Source organism: Miniopterus natalensis, chromosome 11, assembly GCF_054644295.1.
Source record: "Miniopterus natalensis isolate mMinNat1 chromosome 11, mMinNat1.hap1, whole genome shotgun sequence".
Classification (NCBI taxonomy): Eukaryota; Metazoa; Chordata; class Mammalia; order Chiroptera; family Miniopteridae; genus Miniopterus; species Miniopterus natalensis.
Genome location: NC_142091.1, coordinates 26,683,303 through 26,695,879, shown reverse-complemented (window position 1 = coordinate 26,695,879; position 12,577 = coordinate 26,683,303).

The following is a 12,577-nucleotide window of genomic DNA, read 5'->3' as shown; positions in this document are numbered from 1 at the left end:
AGAGGGGACACCTGCATAGGCTCCAGAGGGTGAGGAGAAGCAGGGCGAACTTGGGAGCTGGTTGTAAGAACATTCAAGGCAGAAAGCAGCGTGTGAACGCCGGGAAGAGAAAGTTTCTGCATAAAACAGAAGCAGCAGCACACCTAGATTAACGCGGATTTTTCCAACGCACTATACAAGCTCCGGGCACAAGGTTAAGAACACAAGGTTAAGGTTTCCGCATTAGGCAGACGTGATCTCAAAACCGGCTCGCTCTGAACCTTGATGGCCTCACCTATAAAATGGGGGCAATACCTATCGTGAGGAATGAATGAATGAAATCAGGCATAGCCGTGGAGTGTAACAATGGTGAGCATTATTTATGTTGTTATTGACACTTCTATAGCACAGGGTGACAAAGTAGACCATTACCGTCAGATTAGGGGCTTATATTATACACTGTTTCAAGCCATAAAATACTACTGCGGAATCCCCCTCCTAGTCTCGGAGGGAGGATGTGGATCAGTGCTGTTTATGGTATGAGCGCCATAATTCTCCTGTGATCAGGCCAGACACATCTATGAACAGCACATACAGGAGAAGGCTATAACTGACATCCAGTTTTGCTTTGTTTCCTAAGAATGGGAATGGCCTCGGCTTCCTTCCTTCCTCTCAGTGAGCTTGAGCAGAACAGAAACAGAATTTATTTCATTGCACTGCCAACACCTCATTTCATTTCTCTGGAATAATTCTCTGGGTATATCCTTGGCTGTTTCTTATTTGTCAGTCCTTTCCCAGTGCAGCTTAGGAGATCTTAAAGGAGAGATGCGGAATCAATATTTGAGCTTTATGTGGGCCCTGGAAAAGCCCCGAATACACAGCTGGGACCCAAGGCTGCCTTGAAGGCATCCCTGTCCCACTGAGTTAGCTCCTGGCCTGGAAGTGAGGCGAGGCTGTAAAGACTACTTCCTTGTGGTTTCCCAGGGCCCCAGAAGGGTCCAAGATGCCTGGCTTTCAGATTGTAAAACTGCTGTCTCGTGTCTACCGCCATCGCCACACCTCACTGAGACCTGGAGTTGCCCTTTCACTCACCGGCTCTGAAGTAGGAGTCAACGGTCCTGAGTTCTAGTCTTAGTTTTGCTGTGTGACCTCCAGCAAATCATTGACTTCTCTGGTCTCAGTTTTTTTTTTTCTTAAAAACAGGCTGATTGGGCTAGTGAGCTTCCAAAGTTACTTCTAGTTCTGTGCTATTTAGAAAAACCAGCATGCTCACTCATTCAGTTAGTCATTCGTTCACTCCAGAAACATGTATTGCACACTCACTCATACCAGGTACTATGCTGGGGACACTGCTGAAAACAAAACTGTTTTGTGGTTTTGTCCCTCTTGCTGTCTTGCAGAGGATACAGACACCAACACAAGAACATAATTACAAATGCTATGAGTTAATTAAAGGTGTGTATTGGGGGTGGGGTGGGGGAGTAAAGGATAACTGCTTTCTACCCTTCTCAGAGCAAAGCAGGCTGAGACTTGCATAGAGTGTTGAGCACCACATGCATAGGCTCATGAAGATGAAGTGGGTATGTTTAGATACGAGCAAGCTGAGGAGTCAATGAGATACTAAGGAGATTTGAAACTGGGCCACAGAAAGAACCAAGGATGGCCCTGGCTGGTGGCTCAGCTGGTTAGAGCATCGCTCCATACACCAAAAAGTTATGGGTTTGATTTTCAGTCAGGGCACATACCTAGGTTGTGGGTTCAATCCCATCAGGTGTGTAAGGGAAGCAACCAACTAATGTTTCTCACATCAATGTTTCTCTCTCTCTCCACTCCTCTCTCTCTAAAGTCAATTAAAAATATATCCTTAGGTGAGGATTTTTTAAAAAAAAGGAACCAAGGATACATAGCCAAGGAAGAAAAGACTTGGTAGAGGTGAGTGAAAATTTACCAAAAAAAAAGTTCTTAAACTCGTTGAAATACTGTCATGTAGAAGAAAGATTGAACTTGTTCTAGATAGTCTCATGCAATAAAATTATGACCAGTGACTGGAAGTCGGAGGGAAATAGGTTTTGTCCCAATATATGAACTCTCACAAACTAAATATACAACAGAATAGGCTGTTTCAGGAGGCAGTGGATCTCTGTCACTGAAAGTGTTGAACTGAGGCTGGAAGGACAACAGGTCAGGCAGAGCACACTGAACTGGTTGAAAATCTACACAAAGACCAAGCAGCCGATGCATAATAAGTGAATGAAGGAGTGACTAAAGAAGTCACTATAATCAAGGACCAGACATATATTGAAGCTTTGGGGGCTGAAAAAATTACCTATGAAATTCCTCTCATCCTGAGAAGCTAGAATTATATAGATCTAGGATTTTAATAGAAGTTTGCTGGCTAAAGAGTGATTTGAGGAATATAAATGAAGTTCCCATCATAAAAGATCTTTCTCTTCTTGAAATTTCAAAGAAACTTGATTTTTGAATCTGTAAAATGGGAACATTAATGTTTATATCATGAGGCATGTTCTTTAAGGATGAAAAGAGAAGTACCTATTATCTTGGACTTAAATAAGTTAACTCATGCAAAGCATTTAGAGTACTACCTTGCAGATATTCATTGTGCCTTCGGGAAATAGGATTTGTTGCTTTTACACTCTAAAGATCTCTTTAGGGGAATGGCACGTTAACATGATCATTACACAAACGTAGGGGACAGTGTTGTTTAGGGAAGGAGCAACAACTTGAATTCTTGAACTGAAGGGGCTTGAGCTATCTGAAAGCTCTCAGGCAAGAGGCCTGCCCATAACATAGGAAAAAATAAAAATTCCCGGGGCTTGGGTGTGGATGAGGGGAAATGAGAAGGAAAGAATAAATAAAGGTAGAGTACCAAAGTAATTTTCAGTGAGTGGACTGAACTAATAAATACATCTGTTGACTGTGCCTCCAAAATGTCTCTCAAGTCTGGCTCCCCTCTCTACCTGCAGAGCCACTGCCCTCAGGACAAATAACACAAGTGAAACCAATGAAGCAGGAGCCAGCCAGAGCTGGCAGGATCAAAACTAAAGGTGGGAACCCGGATCGATTTCCTGAGGGGTTAGAGCGTGTGTAGCTGCAGACCTGCGTTGCTTGGTGAGGACGGAGAAGAGAAAGGTGTTAAGCTGCTTCAAACTACTGTAAAATCTTCCATTTGGTGCCACTTGCCTGTTTCAGTCTAACCTCCGCGCTGCTTAGCAGAACGGTCTTGCAAGAAAACAGAGCCGGTTCTGTCTGCTCAAAAACTTCAAGCTCCCCGTCACTATCAGACATACTACAAACGCCTTCGCTGGGCCAGCCCAGTGCCGCCCCCTGGGCATCACCCCTCCCTTGTCATCACAGACCTCAGCATGCTCCTGTCACACGGGCCTCTCCACCAGCCTCGGCACCTTTCCGATCGCACTGCCTTACGCATACCATCCTCTCCACCCTGAACCATGCTTCTGTCCACAGCTCTCCCTCTTGTCAAAACCAACCTCTTTACATGCTTCTTTCCTTGGGTTCTCACTGCAGCACTCAGGAAGACGTTCCCCATACACCAGCCCTGAGCCCACCCCTGAGCCTCAACAGGGTTCGTTTCTACCCAGAGTGCTTTTCTTCACATCGCTGCAGAGTTTTTAGAGTGAAGTCAGAGTCTTGCGCTGCCCAGGAGTTAGTGATATTTTCAAAAACAGGGAGTATGTCATTGTATCCCAAGTGCCAAGTGAGTGCCCAGCACTTGGTAGGTATGCTATAAATATTTGCTAAATAAATGACTGATCAAACATTCAGCTTGAACTCCTTGGAAGTAAGACTCTTTCTAAACAAAATACGATTGCTTGCATATCTGCTATAATTCCTAATCTTCCTTTTATTTGTCCCTTCCCTGTTCTCCCTCTACCTTATGTTCTTTATACATCCGTACAGCTATTTTGCCCCCACCAGGCATTTATTCATATCTTTTGATTTAATTTTTCCCTCCATAGGTCAGCTGTGCGTGGCTGTCTCGGCTACAGGGCCGCACATTCGTAAATATCTGCTGCGTGGTTTTACTGTTCAGATGCCTTCAACATTCTAATGGGAAATGTTTAGGGAGCCCGCTCAATAAGCTGCATCATTCGCTCACGTTCAAAAGGGACTGAGATTTGTCCATCAATAACAACAAGCATTGCATTAAAATATAAATTAAAACACATAAAAGCAAAATAAACTTCATTTCGACTTAATAAAATTTAATGCACCTTTCAAGAGGGCAAACTATTTTCATAGGTAGACACTTTCAGAAAGAGCTTCCTTGACAGGGAAATGTCCCTCTGGAGGTTTGCTATTAGGATTCAGGGTTGTTAGTGGCTTTGTTCCCATCATTTCACGATTTAATGTGCTTTGACTGACAGCTTTATTTCTGGAGTTTTCCAATGGGCAGCAGCGTTTCCATAAAGGGAGGAAAAGGCACAGACATCCTGGGCCTGAATGAACACTTGCGTCGAGGGCGCTGTGTCCTAACTGCAAGCTTACCTGAACGATAGAAGCAGGGCAGGCGGGCGTTGGGTGGTAGAAAGGGGCGCTCGTACACCACTCAGACCAAACTCACTCTCAGCTAATGAAAAGCAGAGCTGTTTCTGGCTTCCCTTAGCACGCAGCCTGGATGAGCTGACATGTGGATTCCCCGTTGCTGCCTGTGACTCCTGTGATTTAAGAGAGGAGCTGACTGTGTTTTTCACCACATTAAGCACAGTGAAACATCTGATGAAGTGCCATGCTCTTTTCCAGGGCCCAGGATGGAGAGCTCCGGCTGCCTTAGGTGTTACTCAAACAGCGAGTCCCCCACAGACAGTGAGCATCACATGCCCAGCAGCTGTCTGCCTGCCCGGGGCCCAGTCACCATCATGACCACAGTGGTGACTGGGCGGAGATTTAAGTGTAGGCTTCACAGGCCGCTGGGTGGATTTTCCAGGAAGATAAAAGAACTGTTGGAATTCCTAGCCTCACTGACCTTTTTTCTTAGGGTTAGGCTGCACGGGAAGCTTCTTCAAATCATTCCTAAGGCATTAAAAGGATATGATGGCAATCCTGAGAGGACTCGAGGCCTCTAGTAGCATCTGTCAGTAGTATGCTCAGGCGTAACTGCATCAGTCCAGCGAAAAAGGGAAGAGCCAGAGAGACTGATTACTTGTATTCTCTGTGGTTTTCTCCTACTTCCACTTGTTTCTAGTGGATAATAACTCCTTGTGACTGGGAGGTTGCAGCGAGTGGGCCGGGTATGAGGTTTTTGTGTTTTGTTTTTTCTCCTTAAAGATGTGGACATCTATGCATACGTGTGTGTGTGTGTGTGTGTGTGTGAATACACATACATGTACTCGGGCACATGTGCATATCTTTATCAGTGGCAGCAAGTTAAGGATATTTTTAAACAGCTGTATCATTTTCCCCCAGCCTATTTCTGTGCGTTGGAACTACACTGTAGCATCACCTATTTCAGTGACCACAGCCTGGGTCTGACCATAAGAAACAACTTAGACATTTACCATATGTGACCCACAGACAACTCCACTGCTCTGCCATGACTGTTGCTGCAAAACCTGAATAAACAGAGGTGGAGTTCCACCTCATGTGAAAGATCAGGCTGGAGTTTCTAGGAAAGACAGGTGTATTAATTTGCTAGGGCTACCATAACAAAATATTAGCGAATGGGTAAAATAAATGACAGAAGTTTATTTTCTCACAGTGTGGAGGCTGCACATCCAAGATCAAGGTGTTAGTAGGTTTGGTTTCCCCCGAGGCCTCCTCTCCCCGCCTGGTCCATGGCCACCTTCTCGCTGTGTTCTTACATGGCTTTTCTTCAGTATGAGCAGCCCTGGTGTCTCTGCCTTTCTTTATAAGGACACCAGTCATATGGGATTATAGGGCCTCATACTAAAAACCTCATTTTAACTTAATTACCTCTTTAAAGACCTTAGCTCCAAATATGGTTACTTTCTGAGATACTGAAGGTTGGGACTTCCACATATGAATTTTGAGAGAACACAATTCAGGAAATAACAGCCGGCCTTTTCAATGGACACTACTACAAATATCATCATCAACATTGTATTCAACATGGGACTGTTGGCTTCCGGGAGCCCTGCATTTGGGCAATAGTACGCATTCTGTAGATATCCAGTTTAGAGCAATAGCCACCGTCCCTTGTTCCTGAACAAAGCAAAACAAAAGACCAGATTTTAAGCTTAACTCTCTCTAGGTTTTGTAAGAGGAATATGCCAAGTGGCATCTTTGTTAATGAGACAATTTGCAAAGCACTGCATGTGACTAAAATAATAATTCTAGAAGAAATGCAGACCATTCCTACTATAAAACTGGAGAAGCCCTTCAGAGCTGCATTTTTCTGGCTCATTGAAATGTCTTCCTTCATTATTCTGTCTGCTTCTTTACTCCCACCTCACCTGTGGTAGTGTAAAAGAAAAAAAATTAAATCCTTTTGTCATTTGCCAAAGTCTCCCTGAGCCATTCGAGGGTAGATACATGCAAGACTTTTAAGTAAGTTACAAAATATTTCTTGGAATATATCATAACAGATGTTTTCCTCCTCTGTGCTACCTCAATCATAATAATATTAATTATATTATTATTATAAAAACAAAAGCAAATCTGCTCTTGTTGAGTTATAGGCACTTTGCTAAGAGCTTTATATTTATTATCCCAATTAATTCTCACAACAGCCCTATGTACTGTTGATATTCCCATTAAGAATATGAGAAAACTCAAGCTCTATTCATAGCCAAATTCTTGACTACTTGTTTTCTCCTTGGTCCCAAATCTTGTCCAACTCTTGATGGTCCAGCCAATCAGTCCTCCGTCCCACTTGACCATGTAGTTCTGGTGTGATCCTCAACATGGTCTAGGTCATGTGTGCTCAAAACCTCGAACTCCATTAGCCCAGTCAGGCTCAAAGTCCACGGTGGTCCTCTGGGTTGGCATCTTGTTAACCTTGGCCATCTTCACACTCAGGGATGTCTGAATGAGACTCAGGGTCACTTTTAAAAGTCCTGCACTATCTGAATTCTAAAGGAATTTTGGCATACCAAGATTTTTTCACCATTTAAATTTTGAAAATGTTTGCTATTAAAAAATATTGAGCAAGAGATGATCAACTGATTAAATTTTATATATTTCTTTTTTTTCCAAAGCTTCCCATTGGACTTACCCAAATACAGCAGATTCTCATATTAATGCCCCAATTAAAAAAAAAAACACAAACACACAAAAAAGCCCCAGAATCTCTTACAGGGGCACATTATCATTGGTAAAATAAAGTCATCATCCATAATATTAAGAGGCCACCAGGGACTTTTTATTCCAAACCTTTCCCCAAAGGAATTGGTAGTTGGTGTCTAATCTCTCAACAACTGAGATACAGTCTTTCTTTGAAGACATCACCATTCTGCTTGTAGTCAGGCCAAGGCAGCCCCATTGAGCAGTAAGACCCCTCTCTTTTAGGATACTTGGTTGACACTGAACTCCTGTTTGCTTGCTTTTTTTGCTTCTTTACTCAATTTTTCCATCATTCATTCTGGATCCATCCCCTTGGGTTAAGATGAGGATTGAGTCCTTCTTAATCACAGAGAGGTACACAGAGGAGCTCCTTGTCAATCAACATCCCCCACTTCCTATTCACATTGTCCACTCTAAAAGAGCCGACCGAAAAATACGCAGGAGCTCGTAGGATCACTGAGTAAATTCCAAAGCTGAAAGGCTTGGTGTTTGCTAGTTGGCTTTGTTCAGTGCCATCATCTCAGTGTTGACTGAAGGTGCAGGGGGAAAAGAAATAAGAATTGTAAATAAATATGTACTTATTAAAACAGGGGGAGGAGGGAAATAGCATTTCTGTCAGGTAGAAACACTTCAGATATTACATATAGCAGTGTGTAAATTCGCATAAATTTATAAAAATGACTTAACAGTGTGTAATGCAACATGAGGTTTAACACGCTCAGTCAACACCAGGTGTGTGGCGGCACATGGGAGAATATCCAATATTGCAAATAAATTCGAGTGCATGCTCCCACTGGAAAAAGTAAAATGTAGACCTCATTGTTATTAATAGAGTACCTTTGTGGCTCACATCAAAATATATATTTTTGTGTGTTATCTCAATGCTGATAGTCATAGCATGCATATTTTGTTTCATTTCAATAGATTCTACTCTCATTGCGCACATCTATGAAATGTCCACTCAGAGTGTAATTATTAAAATGCACTTGTCAGTACTCCAGGGGTAAAAATCAATGCTGGGCACCTCAAACAGATATATTTTTGGTTCAGGGCATGCTGCTTGCATCTTTCTCTGCACACACAGCAGGGAGAGAAAAAGACTAGAAGAAAGCTGGCTATGATTCCAGCTGGTTAGAAATATTCCCACACTAGAAAACCATCACACTAACAATGACCCAGACACTTTTCTACATGCTTACATTAATTCATTTAGTCCTTGCAACACACCAACAGAAGAGGAGTTATTATTACACCATGTTACAGATGAAGAAACCAAAGCACAGAGAGAATCCGTAACTCACCAAGGTCACTTCTAATGACTGGTGGAGCTGGGGCTGAGCCAGGGCAACCTGTCTTCAGAGCCTGTGCATTTAGCACTCCCATCCTATAGGGACAGCTCATGGCACATTCACTTCTCATCTACTTGGGGAGCATAAGAGAGAACTTCTCGCATCATAGCACCTGAGTCATGTTCCCAAATCCATCACCAACTCAGTGCGGGAGACTGGATATAAATGGAAAAAAGCTTTTCAAACTGTCTGCCCAGTAGTGCTGTTATAAGAGCACACAGTAGGTCTGGGACATATCTGAACAGCTTGAAGTACCATAAAGACACAAAAGATCATGCTTGTTAACGTTGATAAAACCATGGAGGTATGGGAAAATTTTACTCTACTTTTCCCAAACTTCATTTATTTCTATAGCATTGTTTTACTTTTAGTAATATATACCTAAATATCCACTCAAGACCCCACATGAAAAATAAAGTCATCTAATATTCATTAAAATCAAGACATAAGTAAATAAAGAGCAGTTATCCTCTGTGCCACCTAAAATCGTCTCATTCACCACCAAAAGAGAAAACCATATCTTCCTGGGAGTCTGCATATATAAAAATTTTATTTTCTTTCCATATTCTTACTGTCTTTCTTTTTCTTACTTTCCTTTCTTTCTCCATTTCTTCCTCTTTCCCTTCCCTTCACAAATATGTAATGAGTGCATCATATGTGCCAAGCAGCATTCTAGAAAACCAGTGAGAATCCAAAGTAAAGTTCTTGTCTCCATCAAGCTCCCTTCCTACCACAAAAATAGTCAACAAACAAACAAAACAGGTCACTGTCAAGTATAAAGTCAGAAGCTCTAAAGAAAAGAAAACAAGGTACAGAGAGAGTAATGTGGCTGTGGGGAGGTTTCCTCTACTCCCTCCAGGTTCGACGGGCCCCTTTTTCACGTGCTTCTTTCAGCCTCGGTTCTCCCAGTGGGAGAGTCTCTGGCAGGAGATGGGAGAGTGGAAGAAGAGGGAGTCTGGTGGGGGGGTCTATCTTCCCCATGCCCTCCCTGCAAGGTCTTTGGGAGGGGGAACGGGTCTGAGCACTCTGCTTAGCTCCCTCTACACGATGGTAACTAGGACCGTTATTAGAAATGGGATACAACTGTAGATAGCGTGGCCAGAGAAGTCCTCTCTGAGGCACTGGCATTTTTTCCCCCCCAAGCAAAGAACATAAAATGTTAGAACATAAGATACAGATTTTTTTTATAACCCACACAGATTTTTCCCCATTCTGGGTCCCTTGAATACATAAAAAATCAAAACAAAACAAACAAACCAATAAAAACAGAGAAGAGCCATCAGGGACAGCGAGCTCTGGATATTTGGATGAAAAACAAAAACAAGAAGAGGGACATTGGAGATGGGAGAGATGGTCAGAGAAAAAAAGCAGCTCAAGATAGAGAATCAGAAAGGGACGGAGATGTTTCTTGGGGGGGGGGGAGCACCATCCTCTCTGTGGCCCATGTCTAAATGCTCAACTCCCGAACTTACGAAGATCAAAGATGCCCAATATTTGATGACCTGGTTTATCTGCACATATAGCTACAATTTTTTCCAACCTTCATGTTGAGCTATATTTTAATTTTCAGGTTTCCCAGATATGCTATTTAAAACCAAAACATATTTTAAATATTTTTAAGCTGAATGTATTCTTTTCATTCCCTTTGCTTTAGTTTCTCTTTTCCTTTAATTTTTTATGGCTGGATGAATATAATTAACTCAACATGGGCGCTTAGAGAGACATTTTCCAGGTCCTGCTAGGCATACTGTAGACATTTATTCACAATTGGGTCTAGGGAATAGAATCCCAAGTAAAAAATTATTATATTTGATATTAATTCATCCAGATTGGTTTACTTTTCTGAAAAGCACATACTCATGTTCTGAAACACTGTGAAATATTTGTAGCATCTGATATATCCGGAATATTTTTGTCATTCCTCGACTCTGTTTACACAAACTCAAATTGGACTTCAGCACCTCAGTGCATTACTCTCAAAATATGCTCATTTGGCAAAATTTTTAAAGCCTTGTGTACTTTCTAGGATGAGAGAAAAATATATTTTTTTCATATTGCTGTTATCAGAAACCTGCCTTTTGGGGCACCCTTCACTCTAAAATTGGTCGTAACTCATTTGACCAATCTTCTATGGTTAATCTGAAATTTCTAAATGTATGTTTTGCTGAATTTTGATACGGAGAGAGCTCTTTATTTCTCTGAAATAACCACTCTGAAAGAAAAAGCATGCATTTTAAAAACTAGTACTTATTCTTTCAGAGCTTTCTTACACATGACTCACAGGCTGAGGGCCTGCTGCTCTCTTACTTCTCACGAGTGTGAACACTACCTCCCGAAAACCTACAGGAATGTTTACACATGCTCTGTTAGCTGTGGGCTCTTCTGAGGACTGACTGAAAATTAAATAATTTATGCCTTCTTCTTTTTAGTTTGGATTCCTATAAATTAAAGCCAAAATAGAAATTTGTATTTTTAGAGCAAATTAGGGTTTACTTTAAGGATTGTACAACAGCAACAGAAAACTCTTTGCCACATTTCGCAATAAATAAAATATTGTTAACAAATGTGCCAGTGTTTCTCTGGGCAGTTTATATTTTATTTGGGAGTTTTCATATAAGTAATCATAGAAAATGTGGCTTTGCTTAGCTCAGACTTTGGAACTGGAATGGACCTTAAAAAGTATTTCTGTAAACGTTTCATTTTATTTAAAAAAATACCCAGAGCTTAAAAAGAGAAACGAGTTGGCCAAGAATGGCTTAATCTCTTCTGAATTTATAGAAAGTCACCCAGGAGGCCTCCTCAAAGCTTTGATGAGGATAACTGAAGCGGGTCCAGCCAGGGAGAATCGCTGGCAGGGACACTGACCAGTAAAGGGAAAGAAACTATCCAGGGTAATATTCTAAGGAATCAGGACCCAGTAGTTACAGCTGTACATGGTCCCATCTAATCTTAACAGGGCCCATACCTTCAGTCACCTTCTACAATGAGTGTGATTCTCTGCCTAGCACTTTGATACATCTACTAGGGTGTGATTTGCCCTGTGCAAGGCTTTCTATACAACTGTGTTGATTGTTCACTACACAAGAGTGTCCACCCACAAAGGGCAGACTGGGGCTGAACTTGACATCCCCACTCACCAAGCCATACTCTGTGGCACAGGGACCTGCTGTACCACTCAATGAAAACATCAAGTTACACACCTCCCCAAAGGGAGTGCCCTAATTCACCTACAGAAATCGTATGAGCTGGTGGAGCCCTGGATAGTTGACCATTTGGAATGTCTTTTGGGAAATCTACTCTTCAAATGGTTAGCTTAGCTAAATTACCTTCATTAACAGAAACTGACTTTTTTTACTTACAGGAGCGAGAGGGCAGACACATATCCCTTCTCCTTTATTCTAATTCTTCATAAAATTTCTAAAGAAAGACTTGGCTAGTTGGCAGGATATACAGGACCCTCCAACGCCATTATACACACTCACCCTTGAATTTGTAACCAGGGATCACTTTTTATATTCCAATAATGATTAGTTCTATGAGATACATGTACTGTGGCATTTTCTTAAAGAACGTACTTTTACAAATCCATGCCCTTGGATATGTTTTAATGTTTCAGTTATGTTTTGACATTTTCATATCTTCATTAGTGAATTCCTGCAAATCTCTTCTCCTTGAAGCCATTGCCCGACCCCACTACCTCTCTCAGAGAGCCATTTGCTCGCTGAAAGATTAGGGCAATTTTTATTACTCCCAACAATAAAATAATGAGATGTCTTTCTTTGTCTGAACTATGAGGGCATCCATTATTCTTATGTATCCTCCCATCATGTAGAAAATTCAAGTTGGTTCAATTTAATTCAATCCACTGGATCACAGAATATTAACCCTGGAGCAGTAGGTATTTATAAAGTGCCAACCAGGCAGGCAGGTCCTTGTGCCCTCCTCCATGGCCACCATGCAGTTTCCCA